Source organism: Lepidochelys olivacea, assembly GCF_965140295.1.
Source record: "Lepidochelys olivacea isolate rLepOli2 genome assembly, chromosome: 3".
Lineage (NCBI taxonomy): Eukaryota > Metazoa > Chordata > Testudines > Cheloniidae > Lepidochelys > Lepidochelys olivacea.
Genome location: NC_140413.1, coordinates 93339388 through 93358806, shown reverse-complemented (window position 1 = coordinate 93358806; position 19419 = coordinate 93339388). Strand labels below are relative to the sequence as shown.

Sequence of the window (19419 nt, the reverse complement as noted above, 5' to 3'; positions counted from 1 at the left end):
GAAACTTGGTGGGACACTTCACACATATGTAAAGTTAAGTATGTATGCATCTGTTTTCGGGATTAGGGCCTTAATATATATTTTAATGAAATCTTATATTTGGGAGCTGACCTAACTTGACTCCTGGCTTTTGTATTTAAAAATACTAGATGTATTTCAAAACAAAGAATAATGCTTTATCCTAAGGGTGTTTTACGTTTTAGCTTGTTTCCCCCTTTCCTTCTGTATTATCCACTCTCTAACAAGACCCAGTGGACCAACTATGTGCCTTCCTAGAATGCTACCACAAAGAAAACAGGAAAAACAATAACTTGCAGCTCCTTTGGGAATCTTTTGCTAGCATTGTAATTGCTGATACAACTTTGAAGAAGCAGGAAACCAAGATACTGGTGCATTGCGGTGTCAGATACCTATAGGACTGATCAATTTCAAATGAAGATCATTCATTCTAGGCTCCATGCAACAAAATAATAGACTGACAACTGTATTTTCCTTCCCCAGCTCTATCAAAGATACTTTGGCATCCTTTAAGTATTATGCACCAAATTCACAGAGGTATTTAGGCACCCAAAGATGCAGGTAGGTGCCTAGTGGGATTTTGAATAGAGGACTAAGTCCAATTGACTTTGAATGGGAGTTGGGCACTAACTCTCGTAGGTGTGTTTGAAAATGAGGCACCTATTCATAGTTTCCAAAGCCAGAAGGGACCATTGTGATAATCTAGTATGACCTCCTGAATAACACATAGAACTTCCCCAAAATAATTCCTAGAACATCTCTTTTAGAAAGACATCCAGTCTCAAACTAAAAGTTGTCAGTGATGGACAATCTACCATGATCCTTAGTAAATTTTTCCAACAGTTAATTACTCTCACCATTAAAAATGTAAGCCTTCTTTCCAGCCTGAATTTGTCTAGTTTCAACTTTCAGCCATTGGATCATGCTACATCTTTCTCTGCTAGATAGAAGAGCCCATTATTAAATATTTGTTCCCCAGGTTGGTACTTATAAACTGTAATCACATCACCCCGTAATTTTCTCTTTGTTATATAAAAATAAAGAACAGCCATACTGGGTCAGACCAAAGGTCCATCTAACACAGTATCCTGTCTTCTGACAGCGGCCAATGCCAGGTGCTTCAGAGGGAATGAACAGAACAGGTAATCGTCAAATGATCCATCCCCTGTTGCCCATTCCCAGATTCTAACAAACAGAGCCTACGGACACCATCCCTGCCCATCCTGGTTAAACTAAATACAGTGGTAGCCTCCAGGAGCTCAATGTAAGGCATACTTTCTAATCCTTTATTTGAACCCTATCCAATTTATCAACATCCTCCTTGAATGGTGGACACAGTATTCCAACAGTGGTCACACCAGTGGCAAATGCAGAGGTAAAACTACCTCTCTACTGCTATCTGCATCTTTAGGAGTCTAAATACCTTTGTAAATCTGGCCCTATGGTGTAGCATTGAAATTATAATAAGGTTTTAAACTTTGTAGCCATCCCTAGTTCAAAAGACAGCAAAATACCAGTATTTGTTCAGACAGGATTTATATTACAGTATTATAGATACTATAAATATTAAACACGCACACACACATCCGACATCTGTACCATGATGTTGCTACCAATCCCTTTAAAATACAATTTAATGAGATTTCATTAGGTTGACAAGCTACACACACCCAAAGGAAAAAAACAAACAAAAAAAAAAAAGATCTCCCCCCCCCCAATATCCAGCTAGGATGGGAGAATACATTGTGTTTGGGGTTTGAACCCTCGTCTCCTTTTGTCAGCAGCATCTGTTTCTGCTCTAGTGGGAGGTTGTGACAGACTGAAGTGCCATCTCTCTCCTTTTTTCAAAGGTTAGGAACATTTTCCCCCTCACTTTTGATGTGAAGTCTTATCTCCTTGTTTTTCACACAATTAAAAAAATATGTCTCTATTTCTAAAGTGTGCCTGTGCTGGGACTGAGGGAGACTTGTGAGTTGTTCACCCCCTTCAACTTTTGTTTAGAACACAGACATTGGAAGATTTATGTTTTCATTGAAAGCACTAGCTGAAATGGGCAGATGAGCTGTTAAAACCCATCTTAAAGCTGCTGCCACAATGACAGCTATTACAACAGTCTATTTTCTGTTAAAAAAGTGAGAAAAAAATCTTTACTTTGAATTGAGAGAAATTAAAATGCTTCGATTAAACATAGGCCAATCCATATTTTGAATTTCAGCTTAGTTATTTGGCAGTGGATTCTATAGTGTTGTACGCATTAGCTTACTCTTACATACAGGAAATAGCAGTCAGAGTCATTTTCCCAAGAGTTTGTGCACTACATACTAACCGTCTATTAAAAATAGATAAGGGACAGGGTAAAATAAAAGCCTGATCCACCCTGAAAACCCACTTAAAAAGCCACATACAACCTATAGAGAAGCCACAGCATTTTTCTGCTTCAAGTAAAGATCAAACACAAAAAAATGAATCTTTGTTTTCGTAACAGATTGCACAGTTTATCTACAGAAACATGCACATTCATCGTCACCAAGCTCAGAGGAGTAATTACTGAGTATTTAGTGAACAGACATTGTAAAGCAATGTGCTGCTGGTGGGAAGGATGTCGAAGAGATGCTCAAAACTGGCACAAATAATAGAACTGCAGTCAGCCACTTCCTGCTCAGCAGCATTTGGAAATCAAATGCACTAAAGTATCAGTCTGTGCTTGGCAATGTTGCATAAAATGTTGTTTCCCCTTTATTTCCATTATCAGCATATAGAACACAACTATACTTACTTTTACAATCAGAAAGGTTAAAACCAAAGGTGATGCAGAAGTTTGAGAGAGTTACAACAACAGTTCAGGACTTCCTAGATGCCAAAGACCCACTGAACACAATGGCAAGAAGAAAGAAGGAAAGTTAGGAAGAAAACTAAGCCAATAGCTCCACCCCTGAGAGGGAGGGGTATGAGAGAATTTAAGATCGTTTGTAAAACAGATATCGGGTGGAATACCAAATTCCAAGCACTAGCTGATATCACAAGGGTTACTTTTGGGTTTCTTACTATTGGTAACAGGTCAAGTATAATAAAGGCCAGGTTGGTTGGAAAATATTTGTTTATTTAAAAACAAAATCTGTTGTTTTGCAGAACTGCCCAACCTCTCACAAATTCTTCACCATTTCTATGAAGATAACACGGGCTTAAAGGATCCATACTCATTTTAATCACTCAGACTAATGACTAGATTTTGCCACCCTTTCTTATACCAGCTGGCACCTTACTCCATGAGTAGTCCCACGGAAATGCATGAGATTACTGGTAACAGAAGATTCTACTCAACATGAGTAAAACTGACAGAATCTGGTTGAAAGAATTCCAGTCACAAAATGAAGGATTTAGTACAAAATAACTTCCTGACTAGGAAGTGCCACTTTCTATTATGTTCCAGAGACAAATGCGGGGAAATCAAATCACTGGTTAATACATAAATTAAATTGGTAAGACTCCCATCTATCCTATCCCAACTATCCTGCTGGAGTTTGTGTGTGGGGTTTTTGGAGGGGGTTGAGGGGGTGAGAGAACCTGGATTTGTGCAGGAAATGGCCCACCTTGATTATCATGCACATTGTGTAGAGTTGTCACTTTGGATGGGCTATTACCAGCAGGAGAGTGAATTTGTGTGTGGGGGGGTGGAGGGTGAGAAAACCTGGATTTGTGCTGGAAATGGCCCAACTTGATGATCACTTTAGATAAGCTATTACCAGCAGGACAGTGGGGTGGGAGAAGGTATTGTTTCATGATCTCTGTGTGTATATAATGTCTGCTGCAGTTTCCACAGTATGCATCCGATGAAGTGAGCTGTAGCTCACGAAAGTTCATGCTCAAATAAATTGGTTAGTCTCTAAGGTGCCACAAGTACTCCTTTTCTTTTTGCGAATACAGACTAACATGGCTGTTACTCTGAAACCTGTCAAATGGGAATAATCATACTTCCACACCTCCCTGGGCTTTTGGGAGGATAAATGTTTTATTTTGAGAGATAATAAAATGCTACAGTGCCAGGATCAATATGAGAATAAAAAAATAAAGATACTTGTCAAGCTTTGACTTGAATAATTCTTGTGAATTTGAATCTATCACATCTTTTGTCCCAATATTTTCAAAAATAAAAAATAGTTTTCACAAGTGGAAAGAAAAAGTTTAAGCTAAAGGTGAAAAGGCCTTTTTTCCTGAATAGATGAGATAACTTCCACTATGAAAAATGGTAATTTTCACCTAGGACAAGTCTCTTCACCATTTTGCTCCCAGGATGAAGTTTTTTGTTTTGCTGCAAAAAGCTGGCAGAAATGGAGACATCTCACTGGACTATACTGAATGCTCACAAAAATACCAGTTTTTGTATGCAAAAGGAAAATTGCTAAAGTTGAAACTCTACCTAGTCCTCCAAAATGAAGACAATACTCAATTTCATTTTTTTTCCTTCTAGTTGTCTTATGTTTAAAGTTGACAAAGAGGTCTTTAGCCTTACTTGTTTTAAAATTGTGGCAAGTCATACCTTTGTAATGTTTGAACTTACTGTCCAATGTCTTGGTAAAGTGTTCCAGACATCTTAAGTGAATAGGTCAAATGAATCAGCACTAGGAACAGTTCCAATATAAATGTTCAATGCATTGTAGGTAAGATGATTTACAGTGAACTCCAGAAGTTACCATTTAAAGGGAACCCCTATTTTCTGCTGGAATAAAATTGACATACTTGCCTAATAGCTTCCCAAGCTTCAGTAATTGGATTCTCTCCTCTGCATTTTTCAAGTCACAATCCATTATTTTAACATTGTAATTGTGCAAATCCTTTGTGTTTTCTTGTTTTGAAAAGATGGTGAATTGGCAGGATGGTGAGCTCAGATGTGATCTATTATGGCAAACCCTCCCCACATTTTATTGAGTAACTGCTTTAAACTCCACAAATCTAAGGAAAGTCAAAGTTCAGGAATTATTCCGCCATGCCCATGTATCACAACACACATTGTATATAAGATAAGGCAAAGCTTATAGGCTCACCACTCAAGAGCTAAATATAGTTTCAGCACTAACTCTTAAATTTCCTGCTTTTCTGAATTTAAGTCTAAAACCCTAACAAGTGGTTTCTGAACCCCTTTGGAAGACCCATATCACCTAACTTCACATCAAACACAAGGTCCTATATCAAGACCATAAATATTACAGTCCAGGTGGCTAGGATGTCCTTCAAAGCCTATTAGCATCACTTCAAATCATACAGAGTGTCCTCAATTGTTAGCTGCATGTGCATTCTCTCTGTGTTCTGTACCGGCTCTGGCCAGGTAGCCAACCCAATGAACTTCGATCGAACTGCTCAAAGAAACTACAGGCTCGGTTGAGTGGCAAAGGTGCTCAGCCAGGTTTATGGTTAACAAAGGATTGTCCTAGTTCCCTATATGTGCTACAGGTACACTAGCACATGTATGCCCGTTACAATGGACCAGTTTAGTAAGCAGCAGGACTTTCTGATTTCTTCTAGGCCAGCAAAGGGTTAAGGCAAGGCAAGATTTATAGACCGAGTTTGTTACATTCCCTTGTTCCTTTCTCCTGATGCTACAAACATCACCATATATCACTTCAGTCGAATCATCTTATGTGCTAGGTTGGGGTGTCCTTGTGTTGGCTTGCTGGACCGTGTTTACATAGCATTGTTAAAACACACTGGATATCAATACCGGTGCTGAGTTCATGTACCCAACACTGAACTTGCAGGCAAGTGTCTGCTTTTGACAGAGCCTGACTTTTGCTCATAGAGTAACTTTTGTTGACTTTGGTTCAGGCCTCAGGTCTTGCACCAGGCCAACTTGCTTCAGGCTCTCTCTTCCTAGTACATAGAGGAGCACGTGGTGAGTAAGAGAAAGTTGCTTCTCTGGCAAGACTACCCCAAGAGCTCAGCATGCTACCATCCACACTCCTCCCACATGATAGAGATAGATAGGTCCCTCATGGACCAATTACAAACTACCAGCACTAAGTCCACAAATGCATTTATAATGTTGTGGCTATCTGTGCTTGTGTTAAATTCACAAGTTTTTCAGGGCCTCAGCTGTAACCCGCTAGAAAAAAGGAGACAACTGCAGGTGGAAAAACTGTAGCAATTTAGTATATGGAAAGGAGGGTGGAAACTCCAGCTTTCCCAGTACAATTAGTTCTAAAATCCCTCTGTGGTCCCAGGCTGTTGGGAACTAAGAGTGGTGGGGACATAGAATGATATCATGGCCGCACTTCTCCCCTCTGAACAGTCCAGACAACTGCTCCAGCTACTGTGGATGTGCCACTCCTGCAGTGGATTTCATAAGCAAGACAGTTACAGCACCAGCTGCTTCTCTCCTGTCCCTGAGGTTGGGGAAAAGGGGGGCAGGGTGATGGAGAAAGAAGAGAGTATGAAGGGAAATAGAAGATGTGATGTAACAGGTAGTGAGGAGACAGAGAAATGCAGAGAGCTATACGAAAAAGGGACCGGGGAGAACAAGCCTGTTCTCCAGTGTCAGACATATGAAAAGAGTTGACTGCTTAGCTTACTGCCCAATCCCTGTCACCTCCCGAAGATGACACTCATAGGCATGGAAGAGGGGGAACCAGGGACTGCTGGTAGTGGGGGAGGGGCACAAGTGGTTATGAGGTAGGAGGGTTGTGGGTCCTCCACATATTTAGATAAGCATCCACATTTTTAGAAAGCCTATCTGACCAGATCTATCTGACCAGATCTCTACTCCAAACCTTTGGGGTCTCCCATCACAGATTCTATATATGTTTATACAATACTATATGCACTTGTACTTCTGGAACTTTGTGTAACTGTACCTAACAACCAGTACCAACCAATACAATATCACATTGCAATATATGGAGCAGAGAATGAAGATTTGGTGGAGTCCCCAATTCCTTTTGGAAATAAGCTATGTAGCTATAAGTGTGCCCACACTTGACTGATTGTACCACTTTAACTTAACTCCCAAAACTCCATTAACACAGAGTTACAGTTGCACATCGGTGCCTCATGCCCTTCCAGAATGAGGGAGGTAGCCAAACATACACCTTTGGAAGCCAGGAAATACAAAGCTAAGATACACTCCACCCCTATAATGCAACTTTAACCACACTTCAGCTGGCAATAGTCACCAAGAATGGCTCAGTAAGGATGGAACTGTAATAAGCAGACATGAAGAAAGACTAAGATAATGTGTCATTGCTCATACTGCACTCCACAGATTTAAACCCACATCTCCTAAACCAGTCTTGTTGCCTTAACCACAATCCATCCTTCACAGCTGCTACTTTACAAAAAAGAAGTTTTTAATTAAGTCAGTTTGGTATAGAAATCACTAAGAAAAACATGGAACCCCACAAGGTCATTATTGAGTCACTTTTCCCATGATGCAAAGCAATTTCAGTGAAGCTAGCTTGGAAATCAGTCATCACTTCAGAAGAAGCAGGGGGCGGGGCAGGTAGAAAGGAATTTTTTTTTGAGGTAATCTACACCAGGCACATTACCCAGCCAGGAGCATGAAAGAGTTTGCTGACTAGAAACTTATGCTAACACTACTCAGGAGACCCAGGGCTATCACCTTGGAGTCCAAAGATGAGGCTGTTTTCACAGAGTATGCCAACAGACCAAAAGAGAGAGAGGGACCACATTGGAGAGAACACCCAAAGTTGTGAGCAATTTATTCGGACATAGGGGGAAATGCAGGGTTAAAATTCTCTTCCCAACCCCTCAAACTAACACATATGCAGAAGACAAACAAGAAACTAAAAACAAATCCAGACTTCAAATCCAATTCCCATTTATAAGAATGGCTGTCAAGATTGGAGTGCTTGTACATGGAGCATTAACTTCTTCAAGAAGTTAGTCCACTGAAACATTCATGTTTCATCACCATCAAATTGTTCATTTTGCTAATTACTGCAAGGTTCAAACTTGTTCTGCTCAGCTGATGGTCTTAAAATATAGAGGCAGTGCAAATTAATATTTACCGTGATATCACTGAATAATGCAATAGATTGTGTAGTTAGCAATGGGTGAACTGGTTCAAACCATAAACCGTGCTTCTTAAGCTAACATTTTTGTTTTTAAATGTACTGTTAAAGCAAATTATAAAACCACTACCCTGATGTTTGGACTGGAATTCTCTCCTTTAGCTTGCCCTTCCCCAGGAGAGAAAAGAGCCACTCATTGTCAATTTTTTTCAATTATTCATAATGTCCTTTGCATGGTACAGGGATCCCTGTTTGGTATCTCCAAAGTACAACTCCACATGCTAAGATTCTTTATCTGGAAATGAAGAAATGTCCCAGTGCCATTTGCCGAAGAAGCCTCTTGTTTCTGCATGGATGACTAGAATATTGTGTTGAAGCTTCTGTTCTTAGCCTTGGAGAAGGGAACCACTAGCATGGAATGAGAGCTTGAACTGGCTGTAGATGATTTTTCATGACTTAACCTATACTTTATGATATCTCATTATATAGCTAATCTCACAGCACCACTGTGCATTTATTTCTTTATTTAACATTAATGTTTAAGAAATACCATTTTAAAAGAAATCAGCCAAGGAATCTCAAAAGCACTGGGAAAAAGAATTGTCATTTGAGTCTGTTATCAGGTGGTAGAAAACAGAGGACACATGCTTGAATACTTGCACCACTGTTCAAAAAGAAACTGAGCACCTGAAGTCATTTGTTTCAAGGAATGCTTTGTTTATGACTGACAGGAACATTAGAGTGGAAAATAGAAGCAGATGAAAAGCCATCCTTTACCTGTGGCAGCCAATAAATATGGTGGTGCAATCTGCTCTATCTAACTGGATATGAAACCCTAGGATTGGAGGAGCAGGCATCAGGCTCTTGTTAAGAGAGAAGCTGATTATTAAAGGGAAGTGTTATCACTTTCTTATTGCTTCTGGAAAGAATAAGTTATTCATCTTTCCAGCCACATTCTATAAATAATGAAGGATGTTCTGTAATGGGGACAATAAACTGCCAGTTGTGTTTTTACAGCAGCAGGCCACAGAGCAGGGCCAGCCTTGTAGAAACATAACTGTGTAGGGCGGCAATAAACACCGTTCCACATGTTTTCCTGATCCCGTATTCCTATTTTTAATTGCTACAGGCAACACCACCACACATACAGCTTTAATGTTGAGTGTGTGCGCTTGTGAGCTCTGTGTACTTTTCAAGCCCTGGCTGCAGTGTTGGCCAACAACACATGGTACAAACCCTGGTGAGCTTTCTCAGAGGTAGAGATTCCCCCACTACTCAGATCCAAGCCATCTGGCATTTGGACCGTTAGGGGAGGAGTTTGAAACACTGCCTCCCCTGGCTCAACAATAGTAGCCACACACTTGATGGGAGAGCAGGCAGTTCAGTGTTCTGAGCAGAACTCCACTATTCTTCAGTTATTCCATAGATCTGTAAAATGACAAGAACAGTACTTCCTAATCCCACATGGTGTGAGAATACACACATAAAAGACTGAGGGGACCATATAAGTATCTACAATAGATTAATGGGCTATCTCATGGCAGCACAACATACCGTCATGCGAAGGTTCATGTAATACTTCAAGTCCTCTCTTCTGCCCCTTGCTTCATAGGCCAGGAAGATGTGCTTCACATTGATCTCTCAAGACTTTATCTGGACAGCAATCAGAGCCATGTCAGTGGCTAGCGGAGGGAACTGCATCAATGTTCTTCTGCTGGGGGAAGAAAGATTGCTATGACATAACCCTCTGTGATCTAGAGCAGTGAGGAAGAGTGAAACCTGAAAACTCTGCACATGCATACACACTGAAGTGGTGATTTTTCAGGACATTAATTGCAGTGTTCTAATGAAAATGCTCTGCACACTCTCTGGGATGGCTATGTAACATGTCCCTGGAGAAACAGACCTCATTCTCCGATTGTACATGTACAACATTTCTGGCTACAAACACAACAGGACAGAGATTTTGCACATTCATAAACTGTATATTCTCAAAGATGAGACATTCTATACTCTGGGAACAGATTAGGAACCAAGTCCATGTTTTTCCACTGAATATATATCAATATTCTTTTTAGTGAAACGCAGTACTTAAAGGTTTCAAAGTAACAGCCGTGTTAGTCTGTATTCGCAAAAAGTAAAGGAGGACTTGTGGCACCTTAGAGACTAACCAATTTATTTGAGCATAAGCTTTCGTGAGCTACAGCTCACTTCATCGGATGCATACTGTGGAAAGTGTAGAAGATCTTTTTATATACACACAACAAATGAAAAAATACCTCCTCCCACCCCACTCTCCTGCCGGTAATAGCTTATCTAAAGTGATCACTCTCCTTACAATGTGTATACTAATCAAGTTGGGCCATTTCCAGCACAAATCCAGGTTCTCACTTCCCCCCTCCCCCCCCACACAAACCCACTCTCCTGCTGGTAATAGCTTAAAGCATTGCAGAACTCTCCAAACAGTGAGTGATCATATGCCAAAATACCTGTTAGGAGTTTAAGTAGTTTCCTGCAAATTTCTCTTTACCTATTTCAATTACAAACTCCATTATATGAGGGTTAAATCTGTAGTTCAGGACAGACATTTCTGAGAGTTCATTAATTCATGAGAAACCAGCATTATGTCAATTTTTACTGTCTCAGGGAGGTAAATGTATGATCAAAAAGGCACTTTTAGAAATATGCACTTGCTGTTTTAGGAGTAGTTTTACCAGTAAACGGTTCTATTGATCCAAACAGCTCTATCCTACATGATGTGACAGACTAGCAGGACATGGGAAGAATAACTGTCAAAAATCAGTTCTTATCAAAGTACACATGTAATTTGGTAGATTCAAAATCCACTGCCCACCACTATTGTAGATTAAAGATTTGACTTAAGCCCATGAAAAATATTTCAACAGACTAGGTAAATATTACTCAGTGTTTGAAGAACGCCTAAACTTCAATGCCTAAACTAAAGTGAGTCATATTGAAGTCCAGGGGCTACTGAAGTTTGGCAGTCGAAATTTCCAGATTTACAGAGAAATAAAAACAAAGAGTTTTAAAGAACTAAAGTTAGATATTAAAAAAACAACAACAGAATTTCAACCTCTACACCGAACTCATGGGTGATTAAAAGTCCTTCACAAATCAGCATTATTATTTTATGAGGGGCATTGTGCTCTTGGGGATGCAATCTTACAGATACGAATTAAAACCAAGATCTGACCACTTGTGGTTCTGAGTGGGTGCCTTTCCCAACATGTGCTACAAACACAGTCCAAATAGCATGTATTGTCCAAACTCACCCCATACTCACTATCGTAGTGTACTCTTTCTGAGTAGAATCATAGAAATTTAGGGTTGGAAGTGACTTGGAGGGGTCATCTAATCCCTCTTCCCTCGACCATCCTTGACAGGTGTTTGGCTAACCTGTTCTTGAAAACCTCCAATGACAGGGATTCCGCAGCCTCCCTTGGTAACCTATTTCAATGCTTAACTATCCTTACAATTAGAAAGGTTTTTTTCAAATATCTAATCTAAATCTCCTTTGCTGCAAAGTAAGCCAATTATTTTTTGTCCTACTTTCAGTGGACACAGAGAACAATTGATCACCATCCTCTTTATACCAGCTCTTAACATATTTGAAGACTATAATCATGCCCACCCCCACTTCAGTTTCCTTTCCTCAAGATTCAACATTCCCAGTTTTTTTTAACCATTACTCATGAATCAGGTTTTCTAAACCCTTTATCATTTTTGTTACTCTCTTCTGGACTCTCTCTGGTTTGTCCACATCTTTCTTACCATGTGTAGCCCAGAACTGGACACAATACTGTAGTGGAGGCCTCACCAGTGCCAAGCAGAGTGGTACAATTACCTCACATATCTTATATATGACAATACCATTAATATACCCCAAGATGGCATTTTCCTTTTTCACAGCTGCATCACATCACATCACTTTCAATTTGTGATCCACTAGGACCTCCAGATCCCTTTCAGCAGTACTACCCCCTTGCCACTTAATTCTCCATTTTGTAGTTGTGCATTTGATTTATCCTTCATAAGTGTAGTACTTTACACTTGTCTTTATGGAGTTTTATCTTTTTGATTTCAGATCAATTCTGCAATATGCCAAGGTCATTTCAAATTTTAATCCTGCCCTCCAAAGTATTTCCAACTCCTCCCAGTTTGATGTTACCTGCAAATTTTATAAGCATACCCTCCATTTCTTTATCCAAATCATTAATGAAAATATTCAGTAACACTGGACCTAGGACAGATGGCTGCAGAACATCACGCAAAACATCCCCCCAGTTTGACAGTGAAACATTGATAACTACTCTTTAAGTATGGTCTTTTATCTAGTTGTGGTCTAGGTGAAATTACTATAAGGTGTCAGAGTAGCAGCCGTGTTAGCCTGTGGGTGCACATTTCCCTTGTTTGCTGATGATGCCATGTTGACTTTGTCTCAGCCTTCCAGGGCTCTCCAGCAATTTCCAATCTTGCCTATAATTCAAAGTAGGGAAACCAACAAGATGTTTGTTCAGAGATGACAACAACATTTGGTTGAAACATTCCTGCAGTGTTTGGTCATCATATTGAGCTGCCACCATGTCAAAGATGTCACTCCAGATGTTGTAGTCTAAGATGTGAAGGGGTTCTGCCCGGTCTGTGGGTGAGTAATAGCATGCAGACTGTTTACATGTTCCCTTCTCAGTGTCTACCCTGAGGAAAAGTCCCTCTTTTGGCGTCCCAGAGTGAGATCCAGCACAGGAACAGGCCCATCCTCCCTTCAGAGATTTCTTTGATTGTCTTTGCAAACTCTGGGACCTTTGTGAGACTTCAAAAATATTGGACTGAGCAACAGGGAATAGATCACAGGCATCCTCAGAGGTGAGCTCCTTCATGCATCTGTAAGGAGTTTGGGTTGGAGGGAATTGATTCTCCTCCCAGGAGCATCCAAAGATGTTTCCAATACTGTCGAAGGATCATTGGCCAGGACAGGTGACCCGCCACCCCTATCTGGAGGCACCCCTACCTGGTCTGCTATCTGTAAGGTAATGGAGGCAGTTGGGTAAGTATGGATTTCTCCATGAATGCAGGAAATCTGGGTGGATCATTCTGTATCTAAGATCTTGGGGGAGATTAAGTTATGTTGAAGAAGAACTTTTCCACACCGCAAGTCTATCAATACCTCCACTGTATTCAGTCCTATTTTTATTGGGACAACAGAGGGTCTCATGGTTAGTCTCATAGGTTTGTTCGCAATCTCACCCGCTTGGTCAAAGTGGCATCCTAGATCAGTGGTACTCAACTAGGGGTCCAGGCCCCCCTGGGGGCTGCAGGCAGGTTTCAGGGGGTCCTTCAAGGTGGGCCAGTGTTAGGCTGAAGCCCCACTGCATGGGGCTGAAGCTTGGGGCCCTGAACCCTGACACCAGAGGCTGAAGCCAAAGCCTGAGCAATGTAGCTTAGGTAGAGCCCCTGTGGCATGGGGCCCCACCAGAAAAATGCTCTGCTTGCTACCCTCTAATGCCGGCCATGGCTTTTATATGCAGAAAACCAGTTGTTGTGGCACAGGTGGGCTGTGCATTTTTTATAGCATATTGGGGGGGCTCAGAAAGAAAAAAATTGAGAACCCCTGTCCTAGATAGTTCCATTCCATCTTAGGGCATTCCCATTGGATGTGCCTGGGTTACCCACAGTGATAATATACCACTGGCCCTCGTCAGGAGGGCAGACATCATCCCTTGAAAATCTGGGTCTTTGAGGCCCTGTTCTCTGTAGGGCTGGGTCTAGGTTTTTTGCTGCCCCAAGCGAAAAAGAAAAAACAAAAATAAAAACCTCCGAGAGCGCAACTGCCGAAGCAAAAAAAACCCCAAAAACAAAAACAAAAAAAACACCCGGAATGCCGCCCCTGGAATTGTGCCACCCCAAGCATGAGCTTGGATTGCTGGTGCCGGTCCTGGTTCTCTGTGTGGGGATCTGTGTTTGGGGTAAAGGGTCAGTTGCTCGAGGTGAGCCAATACTAGGACCCTCACTGGGTTGGTGGGTTATCTCTTGTCATCATTGTAAGTGTGGCAGGCCCACAGAGAGACTGGCATTCCCACTCATGAGCATTTTGACCTCCAAGAACTTTTCCATTGTCTCCACAGTGGATGTGGGGCAAAACATTCAGACCCGGGTTTTTACTGCAATAGGGAAAATTTGCAGCTATTTTTCTAGGACAATGTTGTCCATGAGCTCTCCTACAGTCTTAGTCTCTGGGGTTAGTCATTTGGTAGCCAAGTCCAGGAACCACTGGGCTACTGCACAGGGGCATGGATGGGCCTTCACTCCTTACCTATTCCTATCTGCTAGTGGCTGACGTGAGAGCAGCCAGGCCATTTCGACTTGGAACTGCTGGTTCTGCTCATGGTCAGCCAGCTGGGCTTCCTGAATGCATTGCTGAGTGGACAGGAAAGCTTCCTGGAACTGGAGTTCCTTTCAGTCTCCATCTCTGTTGATTCACCATTATTCAGAATAGCTCCTCTACGTCCCTTTTTAATGAAAGGGGTTCAGGTCAGGACTCTGTCCAGGTGCCACGTGTAATAGTTTGGCCTGTCTTATAGTGGTCTCCTCTTGTCAAGCCAAGTTTTATTCTGCTGTGTCAGCTCATTCCCTGGGGCAACCGTCATCTAGGCTTCTCAAGGAATCCAGGGAAACAATCTTCACCTGGAGCAATTTCTTAACTGAGCCTTCTTAACAAAAGGAAGCCCACCCATTGAAGAATCTTATTTCAAAGTCTGTGAAAGCATAGTAGCCCCTTCCCCAAATCATTTTCTCACACCAGACAGAGATGTGGAAAAAGCTAATGTACTTAATGCTTTTTTTGCCTCTGTCTTCACGAACAAGGTCAGCTCCCAGACTGCTGTGGTGGGCAACACAGCATGGGGAGTAGGTGGCCAGCCCTCTGTGGAGAAAGAAGTAGTTAGGGACTATTTAGAAAAGCTGGACGTGCACAAGTCCATGGGGCTGGATGCGTTGCATCCGATAGTGCTAAAGGAGTTGGCGGCTGTGATTGCAGAGCCATTGGCCATTATCTTTGAAAACTCATGGCGATCAGGGGAAGTCCCAGACGACTGGAAAAAGGCTAATGTAGTGCCCATCTTTAAAAAAGGGAAGAAGGAGGATCCTGGGAACTACAGGCCAGTCAGCCTCACCTCAGTCCCCGGAATAATCATGGAGCAGGTCCTCAAAGAATCAATCCTGAAGCACTTACACGAGAGGAAAGTGATCAGGAATAGTCAGCATGGATTCACCAAGGGAAGGTCATGCCTGACTAATCTTATCACCTTCTATGATGAGATTACTGGTTCTGTGGATGGAAAGCAGTGGATGTATTGTTTCTTGACTTTAGCAAAGCTTTTGACACGGTCTCCCACAATATTCTTGTCAGCAAGTTAAAGAAGTATGGGCTGGATGAATGCACTATAAGGTGGGTAGAAAGTTGGCTAGATTGTCGGGCTCAATGGGTAGTGATCAATGGCTCCATGTCTAGTTGGCAGCCGGTATCAAGTGGAGTGCCCCAAGGGTTGGTCCTCGGGCCGGTTTTGTTCAATATCTTCATAAATGATCTGGAGGATGGTGTGGATTGCACTCTCAGCAAATTTGCGGATGATACTAAACTAGGAGGAGTGGTAGATATGGTGGCAGGTAGGGATAGGATACAGAGGGACCTAGACAAATTGGAGGATTGGGCCAAAAGAAATCTGATGAGGTTCAACAAGGATAAGTGCAGGGTCCTGCACTTAGGACGGAAGAATCCAATGCACCGCTACAGACTAGGGACCGAATGGCTAGGCAGCAGTTCTGCGGAAAAGGACCTAGGGGTGACAGTGGACGAGAAGCTGGATATGAGTCAACAGTGTGCCCTTGTTGCCAAGAAGGCCAATGGCATTTTGGGATGTATAAGTAGGGGCATAGCAAACAGATCGAGGGACGTGATCGTTCCCCTCTATTCGACATTGGTGAGGCCTCATCTGGACTACTGTGTCCAGTTTTGGGCCCCACACTACAAGAAGGATGTGGAAAAATTGGAGAGAGTCCAGCGAAGGGCAACAAAAATGATTAGGGGTCTGGAACACATGAGTTATGAGGAGAGGCTGAGGGAACTGGGATTGTTTTTAGTCTGCAGAAGAGAAGAATGAGGGGGGATTTGATAGCTGCTTTCAACTACCTGAGAGGTGGTTCCAAAGGGGATGGTTCTAGACTATTCTCAGTGGTAGAGGATGACAGGACAAGGAGTAATGGTCTCAAGTTGCAGTGGGGGTGGTTTAGGCTGGATATTAGGAAAAACTTTTTCACTAGGAGGGTGGTGAAACACTGGAATGTGTTACCTAGGGAGGTGGTGGAATCTCCTTAGAATCATAGAATCATAGAATATCAGGGTTGGAAGGGACCCCAGAAGGTCATCTAGTCCAACCCCCTGCTCAAAGCAGGACCAATTCCCAGTTAAATCATCCCAGCCAGGGCTTTGTCAAGCCTGACCTTAAAAACCTCTAAGGAAGGAGATTCTACCACCTCCCTAAGTAACCTCCCTTCCTTATAAGTTTTTAAGGTCAGGCTTGACAAAGCCCTGGCTGGGATGATTTAATTGGGGATTGGTCCTGCTTCGAGCAGGGGGTTGGACTAGATGACCTCCTGAGGTCCCCTCCAACCCTGATATTCTATGACCGTAATTCCCAAGGCAAGATTTCCTGGCTCTTACCTCAGAACCTCAGTTCTCTAGGGCTACCCATTGGTTTCCCAACTTGTCTGTTTGGTTTTCCAGAGCAGTTCCTTTCAGCAGTAATTCCAGTGGCAGTCAATTCAGAGCACTGCCCAGACACTTCTTACAGGATGTTGCAGTCCACTCCCCCTCATTCTTACTGTTCTCTTTTATAATGGTCAGAAAATGAAGTTCCACCTCTTCCTCAGGTGCAGGGGTGAGCTAATCAGGTAATTAGTTGGCCAACTCCAGAAGTCTGATCCCAGAGGAATGATATCCCTCACTCATTTCAGGTTGGTTTGGCATGGTTTGTTCTTGACAAATCCATGTTGGATATTACATATAACCATGTAATTCTCTAGGTGATTACAAATTGATTAATAATTTGCTTTGGTATCTTTCCAGGTATCAAAGTTAATCTGACTGGTCTACAGTTCCTCAGGTCCTCTTTTTAAAGACAGGCACTATGTTTTCCCTTTGCTAGTCCTCTGGGACCTCACCCATCCTCCAGGAGTTCTGAGATTGCTTTAGATTATTACTTAAGGCTAGGGTGAATTTCATCAGACCCTGCAGGTTCGAATACATCTTACCTTAATAATGTTTAACCTGTTTTTTCCCTATTCTGAAATGTATTCCTTCCCTCTTTTTGTTAATATTAATTGTGTTAAGCATGTAGTCACAATTACCTTTCTTAGCAAAGACAGAAGCTGCCATCCATTACTAGCTCTCCTTCCCTGCTAAGTAGTGGACCTACGCTTTCCTTCATCTCTCTCAAAACCTTTCTGATTTTGTCTGTATGTGCTTGATCTATTAACAATTTGTCCATATTTCTACTTTTTGCAGGATTCCTTTTTTATTTTCAGGTCATTACAGAGCTCCTGATGCAGCCACATTGGCCTCTTACTATTCTTCCTGTCTTTCTTTTGCACAGTTTGCTGTTGTCCCTTCAATATTGTCCCTTTGAGAAAGTGCCAAATTTCCTGAACTTCTTTTTTCCTTAGATTTTTCTTCCCATAGGACCTTACCAACCACTTATCTGAGTTTATTAAAGTCTGCTTTTTTGTAGTCCATTGTCCTTACTCAGTGACTCTCACTCCTTCCTTTCCTTAGAATGATGAAATCTATCATTTCATGATCACTTTCACCAAGTTGCCTTCTATCTTCAGATAGACTACCAATTTCTCCCTGTTAGTCAGACTAAAGTCTAAAATGGCTTCCCTTTTGTTATTTTTCTCCACCTTCTGAAGCAAGAAGTTGGCCCCAATACCTTCCAAGAATTTACTGGAAATGTTGTGTTTTGCCATATTACTTTTCCAACAGATGGCTGGGAGTTAAAGTCCCCCAATACTAACAGGTCTTGTGTTTTGGTTATTACATTTATTGTAGAAATGCCTCCTCCACCTCCTCCTGATTTCTTGCTCTTCGCCCAGAGACTTTCAACTGGTCTGCGTCTCATCTCCTTCTGGCCCCTCGGAGTAATGCATACTGTGGCAAATTGCCGGCACTACTTTGATGGGTCTCGTGCTTTCTCTTCTTGGGGAGGGTTCAGGGCACTGTTTCTCACCCCTGAAATGGGGAATTAACTCTCCTGCTGCCCTCTGGCCTGGGATTTCCTTGCTTTTTGCCCCTGCTTCAGTTCCTCCCCCCCTCCCCCCCGCGACCGGGCCAGACGCTTTTTCTTAGGTTTTTTTTTTTTTTTGCTGGTTTTTTTTTTTTGCTGCTGTTCGAGTGCTGGTCGGTTGCCAGCTTGCCTGCCAGCCCCCGCACACCTGCCCTCGGACACTGCTATTGCTTCAGCTGCAACCCGCAGAGGAGTGGGAAGGACTGCCAACCCACTCCCCGGAGGAGGGGAGTGGACGCCCCCAGACCCAACCGTTTTGCTGTTTGTTTGTGGACCTGCAATTAATTGTCTTCTTATCTTTGCTTGGCATTTTTGGAATGCTCCACAAAGACCGAGAGAGAAGACAGCTGACAGAGACATCACCCAGGGAAATTACAAATCATCGTGGAGGGGGCCGTAAGACTGAGTAACTTTTGAACTGTACTCTCGTGTGGGGGGAGTTTGACTGTGTCTTAATTGCATTTGTAGGGGCACAGGGAGTGTGGCACGGAGCTGCCCCCGATCCATCGGTGTCCCCCCCAACACTATTACAACCGTCACGGCCCCCCCGCTGTCCGTCCCTGCTGGCAACCTGCCATCTGTCTCTAGCCTCAGCTGCTTGCTTTGAATTCCATCATCCGGACCAGACACAACAGCCAACCAAACGAGACTCTTTGGATAAACGCACGTGGGTCTGCATTCCCCACCACCACCCCCGGACTACCCACCCCACAGTTTGCTCCTACTACCTGACCCCAACTCCTGTTTCCTTCCCCTGTCCAGTCCGACCCATTTGCATCCCCCCACCCCCACCTGCAGCCCAACAGGGAGAAGTGGTTAATCTGCTTCCCCCTCCTCCTTCTGGTGTCTCCCCGTCTCTCCCTGCTCATGATGGCGGGGAATGAGAGGGGTGAGGCCCCTCTAACAACCTCAGTTGCCCCTCCCCCACCTACCCCCCCGCCCAACCCCCAAGCCCCCCTCCCCACCACTGGTGCCAAAACACCGGCCACCGCCCCCGCTGGGGCATCGACAGCCGGAGGCAC

At 42.8% G+C, this 19419-nt stretch overlaps 1 long non-coding RNA gene across 3 annotated transcripts in view; it reads right to left on the bottom strand.

The window, feature by feature from the left end:
* The window catches only part of LOC311518968, a 96144-nt gene that overhangs the window by 53657 nt on the left and 23068 nt on the right, over positions 1–19419 (bottom strand). For 2 of the 3 annotated variants that reach the window (XR_014711162.1, XR_014711164.1), the window contains exon 4: positions 9594–9750. This is a non-coding gene — a long non-coding RNA (uncharacterized lncRNA). Of the gene's footprint in view, positions 1–9593; positions 9754–19419 lie in introns of all 3 variants that reach the window. The other variant, XR_014711163.1, reaches the window with a different exon arrangement.